The sequence below is a fragment of the Microtus ochrogaster genome, chromosome 15, assembly GCF_000317375.1.
Source record: "Microtus ochrogaster isolate Prairie Vole_2 chromosome 15, MicOch1.0, whole genome shotgun sequence".
Lineage (NCBI taxonomy): Eukaryota > Metazoa > Chordata > Mammalia > Rodentia > Cricetidae > Microtus > Microtus ochrogaster.
In genome coordinates this window covers 33,103,088-33,117,874 of record NC_022017.1, presented here as the reverse complement: position 1 = coordinate 33,117,874, position 14,787 = coordinate 33,103,088, and the positions used below count along the sequence as shown (strand labels likewise).

At 40.8% G+C, this 14,787-nt stretch overlaps 1 pseudogene; it reads left to right on the top strand.

Annotated features, from left to right (window-relative positions):
* The window catches only part of LOC101993718, a 122,414-nt pseudogene extending 116,243 nt beyond the window's left edge, over positions 1–6,171 (top strand).
* The last annotated feature ends 8,616 nt before the right edge of the window (positions 6,172–14,787 follow it).

Genomic DNA, 14,787 nt, shown 5'->3' with positions numbered 1-14,787 from the left:
AGCAGCCTTGACAGTAAAAGTTGGCCTGGTATAAACAACCACACAAAACAATTATTTATTTTAATGGACTGTTTAGAATCCACTAAAATTACCTTCACTAATGAGTCACTAGAGTACTGTAAAAATTTAGAAGAGAAAAGACACATTTAAAATACATTGCATTTTTTTATTTTTAATTAAAAATGAATATTCACTCATTGCAGGGACAGACAAATCCTAAGCCAAATTTTAATTAAAAGTTACATTAATGCATTTTTTCTAGTATTATCCTGACTTTGGAATAATAACCTTGAATTTAGTAGACAAACTAAATGATTTATGCTATTATTTTTTTGTTGATAGGTAGTTGGTGATAGGTGATAACGTGGGAACATTTTAAGGTGTATTACCTTTTATTCTATTGGTTATTTTCATTTGCACATTGTCTTACAATGAAGACTATCTAATATCTGATATTCTCCTAAATTGTATTTGTTTTTTCAGTTGATATATTCTTCTTGATGCTTAACCTGGTTTTTATCATGCTTGTCCGATCAAAAATATATTTATCCTCTTTTGATATTATTTGTCCAAGGTGAATATAGCAGAGAGATGACAAAACCAGGGTATTAATCTGATAAGCTAAACAGTTTTGTCCCCTTTGTTTATTTTATATGGACATAATTTGGTAATGTATTGTGTACGTCCGACTATCTGGACATTTGTTTGGGCTCCACTAGAATTCTTTCTGAAACTATCTGCATTCATGCTTACTTAAAGTTCACCTTTGTATTAGAAAATGTGGCAAATGTTATAAACTGCTAAGAAGCAGAATTCATTAGCTAAGGCACCTCTTTTTTTCTAAAATAATAGTTTTAACAACTACAATACCTCATGTGGCACGGAGCAAAGACAGAGACATCTCCAGGCCCAAGGGAAAAAAGAAAAATAACAGAACTTATAAACTAACATGATTCATCTCAGTTGATCAACTGCCTTCTGTTGTTTCACACGGAGAAATGCTCTCTCTACATAATTATACAGAAAAGACTAGCAATTTAATGTATCAGGAACTTGATGAGATAAGCTATAATGTAACCCTTGAGTAATCTCTCTGTCACCAGGCTCTTGGATGCTAGAATGCTAAAAATATTAACAAAGATTTAATTTTCACATTAAAATTCTTGTTTGAAATGTTTTAATATTTCATTCTATCAATTTGAAAAGATTAATATTTACTATGATCTACTTTATCTTGCAATTCAATACACTGTGTTCTAGGGGCATTATAATTTACTTGTACTTGCCATGCTCTGAGAGAGACATAGATTAAATCCTTGATGTGTGTCGTTAAACATTATGAAAATGGCTAATAATCCTGATAGAGAAAGAATACTCAGTTATGATCTGTTATTAGGAAGGAACACTAACTTGCGCACACAATGTAATTGTCGTGGACATATAGAGAAAATGCAAACATCTGCCTCCAACTTGGCAGCAGCGCGGAAGATGATGCCTAACATTAAAGCCCCTGGTTCTTCCAACTGGTCATTTTTGGGAATGACAATAGCAGGCTCATAGGCGGGAGCTGAGAAGACAATGTGAGCATGAATGAAGGTCATTGTCTCTCTGACTCTCTGAAACAGTCATTTCCTATGCATGCCTTCACATCACCCTTTCTTTTAATGCTTCTCTAATGTCAGTATGCATTTTATACTAACTCATCGTGGGACCCCCAAATAGGGCAATGAATACTGAAATGGTGATAGAGGTTCCAAGGTTATGTGTTTAGTGAATACGACATGAATGAACAAAGCAGAAGTTCAAAAGTTTCTCTAAAAATAGCACTACTATAGATACCAATTGTAAGTCTCCTGGTGAATTGTAATATAGCATGACTTTAATCCCCATCAGCCCCATTCTCTTTACTTTCCAAATTACAATGCTGATACCTCTTTCTGGGGTTTGTCTCATCATAAAACCAAGTGTTCATTACGATCTCCTTTTGTCAGTATCTACTATGCAGTGAACATAACACCTGGAGATAGCTCCTTTAAATTGACTTACACCATAATGGGCTTCTCAACATTTTATAATGGATGTATCCCAGTTTTTACTCCATGACTATTATAAACACCATAAAGAGAAAAGGGTTTATTTGGTATATAGGTCTCAAATACATTTCATCATTTATGGAAGTCAGAGTAGAAATTCAAAGCTGGAGCCCTTGAAGGCAAACTGAAGTAGACTATAAAATGTCACTTACTGGCCTGCTCACAACTGTTTGCTTAATTTTGTATACAACCTGAGATCACCTGGCCAGGTGTGATATTATCCATCCTAAGCTGGGCATTCCCACACCTGTCGCCAATGAAAACCTTGCTCTACAACTTCCTTTCAGGGCAGTCTGGTGAAGGCAACTCTTCAGTTGACATTCCCTCTTCCCAGATGACTCTAGCTTCTCTCAAGTTAACAACAAACAAACAAACAAACATGACAAAACCTAACCAACACAGCTGCTGAAATGTCCTCCCTAGGAGACTATTGACAATTAATGATTACCAGGTAAAGTAGGTAAGACTTTCTTCAGTCATGAAGCCACATATAAATTGACTTTACTTCAGAAACAACCCGTCACCCGTGTTTCGGCAAGAAAGTCTAAATTAACTCTATCTATTAGAGAGAGCTGCCTTTTCATCTTCGTCTCCACGTCACTGGGATCCAAAACAGGTACTGTAACAGGGCACATGCTCAGGGGAATAGAGAGTGTGGGATGGAGTCTAGATATGTTAAATGGGTAGAATCCTAGGGTGTGTAATTGAGCACAGTCCTATTGAATGGATGATATACTTCCAAACGAATCATGATTTGACTGTGAAAGAATGAACACACATTTGGGGTCTAAAGTTCTTTGGGTCTAACCTCAAAAAGAAAAAGAGGAAATTGGTCTGTTTTTTTCTTTGACTGAAGAATAAACTTCAAGTACCTTGTCTAGTAGTTACTTTTCTACACTGGACCTCAAAATATCTGTGTTGTCTCTTGCACAATGCTTCTGTTTCTGTATTCTAGTCTCCAGATATAACAGATTGATTGCCACGAAATACTTACTCTTCTCTCTGATTTTTATACCATCTGTTCACACAGGCTTGAATTATCTCTCTTTTTATTGTCCAGCATGACAAGACATTTAAAATGGCATGTCCATTGTGAAGGCTCCCCTGGCTTTACGCACACGTCCTCAAAGAATTTCAGAACTGTTTGCACTATAGTTTTGTTCCATTTTTATTTCAGTATGATTTGTCTACATTTGTCTTTCTGAACTTCAAAACCTTATGAACTTCAAAATCTTAATGACAAAAATCTAAGCCTTTACAGAAAAACAAAAACAAAAAATCCTTCTGTCTTCCTCTACTAACTTAATAATATTAGTTTTAGTGATTTCTTTCCGCTTTAATTTTTCAAATTTCATTCTTCAGGCTCATAATTCTTTCATGCCCACAAAAATCACTGTAATTTCTAACTAAGCAGTTCAGTGTGTTCTTTTGTCTACCAGTCTCTTTGTATTGGCATGGTTTTTCAGTAGGCATGCAATGGTGGTGTACTATAAATCTAAAGTTACTGCAGCTGAAAGCTATGGCTTTTGTTCATGCAGTCTTGCCTGTTGTTAATCAGAGTTCTTCAAAAAGAAGGGGAGCCAGATAAGGTGGTGTAGGCCAGAAATCCCAACATTGAGGAGGCCTAAGCAGAAGGATTGTGGCAAGATTGTTGGGTTGCATAGTGAGTTCCAGGGATGTTTGGGAAGTCTCCCCCCACCTCCCTCTCCCTCTTCTCCTCTCCCTCTCTCTCTCCATATACATACATACATAATACACACACACGTGTGTGTGTGTGTGTGTGTGTGTGTGTGTGTGTGTATGTGTGTGCATCAGCCTGGGTTGTTGAGAGATCTCCAGAGAAACTCCTCGACCAACAACTCAACCAAATGTATCCTAGTTGAAACTTCTGGAAGCCTTGCCTAACTACAAAGGATGGTCAATTCAAACTCTGTGCTCTCCATTATGAGGATTCCTCACTAGGATCCCCCTCGTAGATTCAAGAAAGTTCCCACTGCACTAGGTTTCCACACTGCCCCCAAATGCGCTCCCCTAATTCTATTCTCTCCCCCACACTCTTCTTCCTCTCGACTCCTCCACACTTGATCTGCTTCTGTCCCCATCGGCCTCCATCCACTCTCAGAATATATTCTATTTTTCTTTCCAGGAAGATCCATGCTCCCCCCTAGACCCCTTGTTTTTACCTAACCTCTCTGGGTCTGTGAATTTTGGCTTGGTTACCATTTCCTTAATAGCTAACATCCTACTTATAAGTAAAATCATACCATATTTGTCTTTCTAGGTCTGGGTTACCACACTCATGCTCAGTATTTTTTTTTGTCTATGTGAATCCATTTGACTGCAAATTGTTTGATGTCATTTTTTTAAAACTGTTGGGTAATATTCCATTGTGTAAATATAGACCACAATTTTGTTAACTTTTATGAGATGTAATTAAGCCAATGGTTCTGAATTATAAGGAAAATTGAGAAAATGTTCTCTTATGCTCACATTAATTTTGGGTAGCAGATGGCTTGAACCTCAAATAATCTGAATTTGTTCCCAAGTCCTCTACAAATGTAAGTTTTATCCTCAAGCACGCTATTCAGCCCTTCAAGAACTGAGTTTCTTTGCTTGCGGACGCTTGTAGAGCTGCCCACTGCCCAAGCAAGTCTCAGAATATTTGGTTCCATTATAAATTTCAGGTAATGTTGTACTCATAGACCAGTGCCTTGTTGACCCATCCCCAGAGAAGCTTCCTCCTGTAGCAGATAGGAACAAATGCTGAGACCCACTGCCAAACATTATGCAGAGAAAAAGAGACCTTGCAACATCCAGCTCTAAATGGGATGGCTCCATCGGATCCCTTTGCTTAGGATTCAGGAAACCCCACAAAAGAGTAGGAAGAAAGAATATAAGAGTAGACTATAAGAGCCAGAGGGGGAGGCTGTGGCAGGCCTGAGACATCAAACTCCATAGGAGCAGGAGCAGATCCAGGCCAGGGACACTTGCAGAAAAAGGACTGAGCTAGCGACCTAAGCCAGAGCAGGCATCCGGGCATCAGGCGGCGAGCTCCACAGGAGCAGGTACAGGGGAGCAACCGTTGAAGGACTAGGCCAAAGAGACCTCTGTGGGTCCAGACATGAGTCTGGGACCTCTGAGGGACTAGGTAGGAAACAGAGACCTCAACAGGTCTGCATGTGAATCTGGGATCTCCAAGGAACTAGGCCTGAGCTTGGATCTCTGCAGGTCTGGGTGTTAGTCTGGGACCTCTGAGGAGCTATGCCTGAACCAGGACCTCTGTGGGTCTGGGTGTGAGTCTGGGACCTCTGAGGGAGTAGGCCTGAGGAGCCAGAACCAGTGCAGGTCTGAGAGCACCTGAGTCTGGGACTTCTGAAGGAGTGAGTAGATCTGAGCCGGAGACCTTTGCAGGACCAACCCCAAGCCAGGGACCTCTGCAGGAGTGAATCCAGAACAGGAATATTTACAAAAACAGGACTGAACCAGCGAACTCCATAGAAGCTGAGAAAACCTTGGGAGTGCCAGTTGACCTCCAGAGAGTGACCAACATGGATCTAATCTATATGGGAAATAAAATAAAATAAAAAAATACAGGATCTCCTGAGTAAATGACCATGGTCCATACCATCAAGGCCACCTAGAAAAGTGCAGATAGCTGTGGTGTGATGACCCTGGGGCTGTCCAGAACATCATCATCACATCCACGGGGGCTGCCAAGGCTGTGGGAAAAGTCATCCCAGAGTTGAATGGGAAGCTCACGGGCAGGCATGGCCTTCTGTGTTCCTACTCGTAATGTGTCCGTCGTATATCTGACATGCCACCTGGAGAAAGCTGCTGAGTATGAAGACATCAAGAAGAGGGTGAAGCAGAGATCTTGGGGTCCACTAAAGGGATACACTGTGGACCAGGGTGTTGCCTGTGATTTTAACAGTAATGCCTACTCTTCCACCTTCGATGCTGGGGCTGGCATTGCTCTCAAGGACTACTTTGTTTAAAGCTCATTTCCTGGCATGAAAATGAGTTTGGCTACAGCAACAGGGTGGTGGACCTCATGGCATACATGGACTCCATGGAGTAAGAAGCCTGCCCTTAACCACCCATCCTAGCAGGGACAAGGAGCAAGAGAGAGGCCCTCAGATGATTCCCGGCAGAAAATGTGAGTAAGTCTTAATGCACTCTGGTCTCCTGCTCTAGGAAAGACAATTTGATGGCACTCAACACTGGGTATATTACTTTTCATTGTTATGATAAAACACTATGACCAAAGGCAACTTAAGTAAGAGAGGGTCTAATTTGCTCTATGGTCCAGAGGAAGAGGAGTCAGTGATGGTGAGGAGACAGAGCAAGAAGCAGCAGGAGCAGGAGACACAGAGCAGAGAGAGCAACTGGAAGAACCACCAAAGCTTGCCTTCAGTGACTGACTTCCTCCAACAAAACTGCACCTCCTAATGTTCCCCAAACAGAACCACCAGCTGGAGACAATGTGTTCATGCTTAAAACCTGTGACTTGCATTTCACATTCAGAGAAGCTGAGTTAGCTTCATCCTTTTTAATTATAAAATATTTAATAATTTTGTTAGATCTTAATAAGTATGCTTGGTCAAATGTACCTTCTCTAACACACATACACACACTTTATCCATTCCCCTCTCCTCCTTACCTGTCCAATGTTACATATAATTTTAATCTTTTCATACCTATTTATGCTGCCCAAATATCTGTGGGTGTTTGTTTTTCTATTGGATAGTGATTGGCTTCTGAGAAGTTAAACTCTTAGAAATAACTGGCCTTGCCTCTCGCAATAGCTGAGATTTGTCAATAATAGCTCCATAGTGTAGTGTGAACTCATCTTCACACCATATTTTCAAATATTTAATTCAACAGCCTAACTCTTCCCTTTGGCTACTGTCTAACTCTTACAGAAAAAACCATTCACTGACAGCATGAGACCGGCACAGGCAGCTGGGACGTCTGTAGCAAGCTCTAGTCTAAGACCACTCATGATGCCACAAGTCCTCTGTTATTTATTCTTTCAGTCACCGTTGGTAGAAACTCTATTAGTATCAGTTTCCCTAGTTATATAGCTCAAGAATCTGGGGAAACAGCAAAATGATGCGAGAAACCTTGAAGCTATTTATTATTTGATTTATTCCTAACCAACCACCACACTTTTAATGAGCAAGACACCACTGGTGAAATCACTGTCTTTGGGGGCTACTCAACGTGAGGATAGCATGAAAAGATTAAAAATAAAAGAATTCAAATATAGAGAATGCCTCAGGTATAAGTCAATAAATATTTACCAGATATTTAAATAATGCTGCAAATTAATGAGCTGACGTTTATGTGCGTCCAACAGTAACTGAACTATGTTTCACACATGCCTTTAGGTACTTTCTTCCATTCCTTAGAAGCCTTGCTCCAGGCTCGCCCTGAAGGCAGCAGATGCCTACTATATTTTAATAGATTTTACTATTTCAGAAAATTAGGCCAGATCCTAAATATGACTGTTCCTTTTCACTTCCATCACTTTGGGTGTGTTGCTGATAGTCACTACAAGTGGTAGCCAAGACACCTTTGCTGAACTTGACATTCCCTTTGGTATCTAGGCAAAATGCGAAAATAATAAAATGAACTCATTATTACAGCAATAAGTTATGAAACATGAAGACCACAGGAAGAAAAGCCTGAAAGCCTTAAACAATTTTTTAAAAGGCATTCAATTCCAGTTGCACGATATTGCAGTATTATGAGAAAAGTTTTAGCATACAGATTTGAAGTGGCTCTTCTTCTATATCTATGAATTATCTGTCTAGCCCCAGGAAATCCATAGAGCCTTTCCAGACTTCAGCCATCTCTGGTATTAAATTCGGCATGATCAGAAGGCCTGGTCCTCTAACTAGGTGATATGTTTCATACCTTACCAACCCTAAGTATGCACTTTCTAGCCAATTGCTCTTGTAAGAGTAAAGAGCAGAAATAGATAAATCAGAATAAATCTTTCCCAGTCAAGAACAAATCAAACTGTAGTGTGTTGTATTAATATACACTTAGGCAGGTCGTTCTCATTCCCTTAATCTGGGCTGACTGGGAATTCATCATATCCCCTCCAAGCAGAGACGTAAAAGCAGGAATTACAGTGGCATCATAGTTTCTGCTTCACATTCAGGCTCCTCTCTCACCTCTCCCTTCCTCTTTGAGCCAATCAGCTGCCGCTCCTACTCAAATCCCAGCCTCCCTGGATTCTGCGATGTTCAGGTTCTGGAAGGCAAAGCTTCGTATCTGAACAGGCGCTGTGTTAGTAGCCCCCTCTGTGGTCTTGTAAATAAGTGGGTCTCACTCTATGACACCCCTTGACTGCATGCACTACGTTGCATTTATTTTGAGACCACCACTAAGTATAAGTTGCGTCTGAGCACAGCAGGCGTCCTCCTCTGTGCTTAAAGCCTTTCTGTGGTTCTATGCATGTCATCGGTATAAGATAACTCTTGGTTCAGTTACACTCATAGTTATTATACAATACCTTTGGAAATTATAGAAATTATAAGCAGCTTTGCCATGGCTTCACAGTGGGTTACCTTCATTTAGACACAAGCTATAATGATTATATCATTTTTTTAAAGCCAGACAAAGCATGTCTCTCAACACAGTTCACAAGTTAATTCTAATTTTATTATCTCTAGTCACACAGGCAATGGCTGGGTTTCGTTCTACAAGATAAAAACAAGCAACTGCCACTACATAACCATTTAAATTTAGGAAACCCATATTCACATATTATCTCTTAATTGACACAGGGACTTAAGCAGTGGACTTGATTCGTGCAAGCATTATCAGTCCGTGTGCAGGGAATGATAGAAACAAAACTTGCTATTTTTCAAAAGGGAAAAAATGATAATTTATATTATCTCAAGCCAGATCGGAAGATCTATAAATACCAACTAGACAAAGACTAAAAGTTTGGGATGATTAACAAAAACACTGAGATGACAGACCCAGGAAATATGCTGTGAGCTAGAACTCAGAACACTGAGTAGTGCTGGTGAGGGAATGATGAGATCACAGAATGTGGGAAATACTGGAGACTCAAATAATCTGCTGAGTTCTGTCTGAAGGGCAATTGCATCAATGCTCTTCCCAGGAGCAGAGAGCAAACAGGAAGGATGTCTCCCTTCAGGCTTTCTCCTCCTGTCTTCCAACACCCTCTGGCACCACCTACTGGTGGGTGAAAATGTGGACACAGTTTGATCTCTGCAGCCCATAGCACAAAGGTTGGGCCTGCGGTTTCACTTGCTAGTGTAATAACTGGTGTTGTCTTGGTATTCCAGAGCACTGGAAGACCCAGAAATTTTATCCACAGCTTTATAAAGAGCCCACAGAGTATACAGTATATAGTATATATAGTGCATATATATATATATGTTTGTGTATGTGTTGCCTGCACACTTGCCACGGTGATGGTCTCCATATGGAATTCAGAGAAAAAATTTACAGGAGTTGGTTTCTTCCTTCCACCATGTGTGTCCTAGGACTCAAACTCAGGCCTTAAGATAATAAAAACCACGTTTAACTGCCAATGCATCTCTCTGTCCCAAATAGACAGATTTCTGTTATTTAAAGGCATGATCCAGATATAAGGCTATTGCACATGCTCCGTACAAATGAGTGATATTGGTGTCTGTGAATGTGTAGATGGTGAGGGAGGTACAATATTGTAGAAATCAGAAAACTAGGGTTTGTGTTTGCTGACAGCAGCCAGACCTGAGTAGCGCAGAGAGAGTTACCTAAGCTCCATTACTTTTCTGAGCCTCAATTTCTGCACCTGCAGGTACTCATAATGGGTTTCCTGTCCAACAGAATTAAATTATTCAGTAGCTACATATTGAACATCCACAGTTCAGCAGATAGTGTGCTCTGCTCTGGGAATACAGTGATAAAAGTCACGAGATTACCCGCCTAGAAGTTATAGTCTACGGGAGAGATCAGGTATAATGAAACAAACAGAGACGAATACCCGGTAAATACAGAGTACACTGGTGCAAATGTGCTGATTGCTGTGGTGGCAAAATTGCTGGCCCGAGAAACCATGCAAAGCTGCCAAGCCGACTGCGGTGCTGAAAGGGTGGGAGATGCTCAGGAAGGGACACCTGAATTAATCCTGTAGAGGGATAGCAGGTACCTGGAGAAAGGTGGGTGGCGAAACAGCGAAAGGAAAAGAACGACAGTGCACGAGGCAGGAGGAAGAATGGCACAATTGGAAGCATGCGAAGTGGCAGGAAACAGGTATATGTCCCAAATTAGGCTTGCTTTTCCACCCCACGCATTAGCAAGCCTAGAGACAGGCAGAATGGGCCGCGCTAACACTCCATTGTATATGTTCTTTCATCAGATATTTAAGTTGTAATAATAACGTGGGCTTAAAAGGTTTGATTGCTTGATCACAGAAGCTTGTTAATTAAAGGTGCAAAGAGGGGAATGATTAGCGAAGGGAAGCTTGCACCTGAGGGAGAAATAGGATTAGCTTGCCTGAGAAATCAGATTAGTGTTCCTGGCAACAGGCCAGTTGCAAAGAAGCATGCCGAACCCCCTGGGGAAATAAAAATCGCTATTTTTCCAAGCACTCTATATGAGGACAGGCCTCCACTCCACGGGGCCAAGGGCCGGGATAAAGACAAAGAGTGATACACGGCTCAGTCTTGACATTGACTGCCTTTCCCAGCATTAAATGTGTGATTTGTTAATTGCACTTTGTGGAGATAACTCTGTCAGGAATTTATTTGGCTCAGAGTTCATGAGGCTGTAGAATTGGCGACACTTGGTGATTAATGAGGAAGGTTGGTATTTGGGTTCCCCTTTAGTGAGATTTGGACCTCTTCCCATCCTTAGGGCCCCTCTGGGTTTAGCTTGTATCAGACAGTGGCATGGGTTTCACTAAACTAGCAGCTTGGCTTCCAGTGAGCTGATTAGGAGAGAGTAGAGTGGAGTCAACATAGAAATGGGGACTACAATGACAAAACCCAGCATGTCACAGTAGCTGGGAGCCAGCTTGAGGAAATTAAAAGACAGGGGATTTGGATCCAAGTGAGCCCCATTGAGAGCCCTGCCATGTCAACCCTGCAAATTAGCTTGGCTCTTGGAGCCTCAGATTATCTAGTGTAGCAGGAGACACATAAAGCTTACCTGGAAGGAGTCTTAGGAAACTTTTAGATAAAGAAGTTCCTTAGTTTCCCATCTGGGGCTCTTATTCAGTGAGAGAGGGCTGCATGTTACCATCACAATAAAGCATATTCACAAACATCTTTACCCTGTGTCTGAGACCGGGGAAGGAATTGGAGGCAGTAAAAAAAAAAAAAAATGTAATTTTATGAAAATCCTTTTACCCCAACGTTGGACGAAGAATAAAAATCACCAATATGTACACTATCTCCACAGTTTATGCTTCAGGTTTGATGATCTCAGGTACTAATCTACTGCCCCAGCCTTCAGTAGTCAGGGTGCCCTGGACTGTCTTCTCTCCCTCCCGATTCCCACCTCTATCCCACACTGATACCCATCTCATCTCCTGAGCCCTGTGATGTTATCTGGCTCAGGATAGCAGCAGACACATGGGCCTCTTTGTATTAATTACTCATAGCTTTGACTATATCCTCCCTATATAGGGTAATACACACACACACACACACACATACACACACACAGAGACACACACAGAGACACACTTTTCCATGTTCAGTGAGTTGTGTGATTGCTGTCTTTGTTAATGGGACCTTGTTTTCAGTTTGTGGAAAGTTACCGGTAGTAGGAAAGAGCCGCTTGTTGGTCCCCAACTGCTCAGCCCCCAAATAATCACACAGAAACTGTATTAATTAAATTACTGTTTAGCCCATTAGCTCTAGCTTCTTATTGGCTAATTCCTACATATTAATTTAACCCATTTGTATTAATCTGTGGATCACCACGTGGCTGTGGCTTACCGGCTAAAGTTCCCGCGTTTGTCTCCCATGGGGAATATATGGCTTCTCTCTGACTCCGTCTCCTTTCTCCCAGCATTCAGTTCCATCTTCCCCACCTACCCAAATTCTGCCCTGCTATAAGTCCAAAACAGTTTCTTTATTCATTAATGGTAATCACCTCATATAGAGGGAAATCCCATATCTATTACCTATTGCCCTGGCAATAGCCTGGGTTGTTTAAGGATTTCCATGATTTGGTGCCATGTACATATAAGGTAAATAACATTATTTACCAGCTCCAGTGTTCAGTGTTATCACCTGCTGGCTTCCTATAAGGGTGTCTACTTGTTATGCTTTAGGTCACAGGTGAAGAGTCAAATTACACAGGACATCACATGCAGTATCCTGGAATATTCAACATTTGATAAATGTGCCCAGCCCCTGTGGTTAATCTATTATTTGAGTTACTCCAGGCTTCCATCACCTGAGATAACCACCCATCTTGTTAGACATCCCTACTGCTGACTAGAGCAGTCTTTTCAGGTGGACTGGTGGAGACATGACATTGACTTGGACAGAAGAAATAGGGGCTACATTTTGTCTTTGTCTTTTAAATTGATGGCTTGTGTATAGCGGAGTCTGCAGCATCTCGCTAGTTTCCTCTAGAACTCTGATATTGGGAAACCAACCGGAGCAGATAAAGGAATCATTCTTTGTATATGCTAGGTAGTTTCCAGCAAGTCATTAAAATACCTTCTGTGTTCATGTCAAGCAGCTGTGGAAAGGTCTAATATAAAATATTACAAAAAAAAAACTTAGATGAAAGTTGATAGCAAATCAATGCTAGTTATCACATTGTTGATGTGAAGGCCTGTGAAGCCACAATAAAAGTGAATATCCAGACCAGAGGCAGCACACAGTGTAAGAATCTAACTCCTAGCTGGTAGTCTGATTAGGCCACACTGTCCTTAATAAATAATTGAAAATATGAAGCAATATATTAATATTTCACCTTGCCAATGCATAATTCACATAGATTAGACACCTATCCCCAAGGATGCCCCAAAGACAAAACATAAAATTTGCTGTTTTTAAAGGCCTTGAGAGGCTTCATGTCAGTCCTGACATTTATAGTATTCATTACGTTCTTCTGTCACATCCGTCGCTATTAGCACCACTTCGCAGATGCACACGAAGCCTTCAAAATATATGAATAATATCGAGTTCCATTTTCTTCTTGATTGACAGCTACTTTATAAACATCTGGTTCTACTTATTCATCTAAGGCTTATGACATTCATTTCCAAGGGGGGAAAGGGTCTGAAAAATATCATGTTTTCTCAATATATGCCCTTCAATATTTCTTATGATTCCACGAAGAAGTTAACAAAAGTTTCTTCTATTGGAAACAAGTTAATATACAACTCCAATACTGTATCGTATGGGAAAATAATGACACATACTTTTTTTGCAATCTCTTTGTAAGTAACATGTGATAAGGAACAAGAACGAGTATAGGCTGATAAGATGTTATTAACATTACTATGTTTTTCTGTTACACTGACAGAAAGGGGTTTTAATTGAATATTTTATGTTCCCTAGTCTTTTCTCCTCTCAGCATATACCTAGCAATTATTATCTTACATATTGCTGTACTACTGTAAAGTTTTCTGCACAAATTTTCCACCATTTTGTCTCTATCACATAATCCTCCCTACTACAGGTAAGAGCATTGCCTTATCACACAGCATGCCGAAACCCTCCCTTTCATCTGTCAGAATGTTGCTGCCATTTAATGCACTTAAAACTAACAAAATCACCAAATACAGTGTTTAAGTTATTGTTTTTGATCATGTAATAATAGCCACATTACTTTACATTAGTTACGTTTAGTGTTAGTTACTTTTCTGCTGCTACAACGAAACGCCACGTCCAAATATGACTTATGACACACTGAGTTTATGCGGACTTTTGGTTTCAGAGGGTTGAGATTTTCATAGTGGGGAAGCATGACAGCCAGAGCAGAAAATTGAGAGATCACATTCTCAACCACAAACGCACAGAGAAAGTGAACTGGGGGATGGCAGTTGAGCTCTTAAAGAGGCTTATAGTCCCAGCTGCTTAGGAGGTGAAGTAAGCTGGACTGATCATTAATTTAAGTTGCAGCTATGCTATGGCACAAGAACTGCCTCAAAAAAAGAATAAATCAGGGGAGGGCCATGTATGCAGTTCAGGGTTACACTTGAGTGAACAAGACCCTGAAATCATTCCTCTCAGGAGTGTATCCTTCTCCAAGGAAAACTAATAAAATACTCGTGGGGATGTAAAGGAGTAATGTCTCCTAGAGGCTCTGGCACTTCAATACTTGGTCCCCAGTTGGTAGCACAATTGGAGAGGTTTAGAAGGTGTGGCCAAGCTAGAGGTAAGAGCCACTGGGGGAGGGATTGGAGAGCTCAAACTCCTCTCTCATTTTCAGTTCACTTTCTCCTCTGTGTGTTTGTGGTTGCAAAGGTGACCCTTCAGCTTTCTGCTCTTGCTGCCCAGCCTGTGCTTGCTACCATGCTTCCCCACTATCAGAAACTCAACCCTCTGCAACTAAAACTCCAAATAAGCTCAGAGGGCCCGTGGACGTGGTGTTTTATTGCACAGCAGAAAAGTAACGAACACTAAACGTAATGAATATACAGTACCTATCAACACTATAAATAACCTTCATTATTTTCTTGGTCAACAGTCTCCTT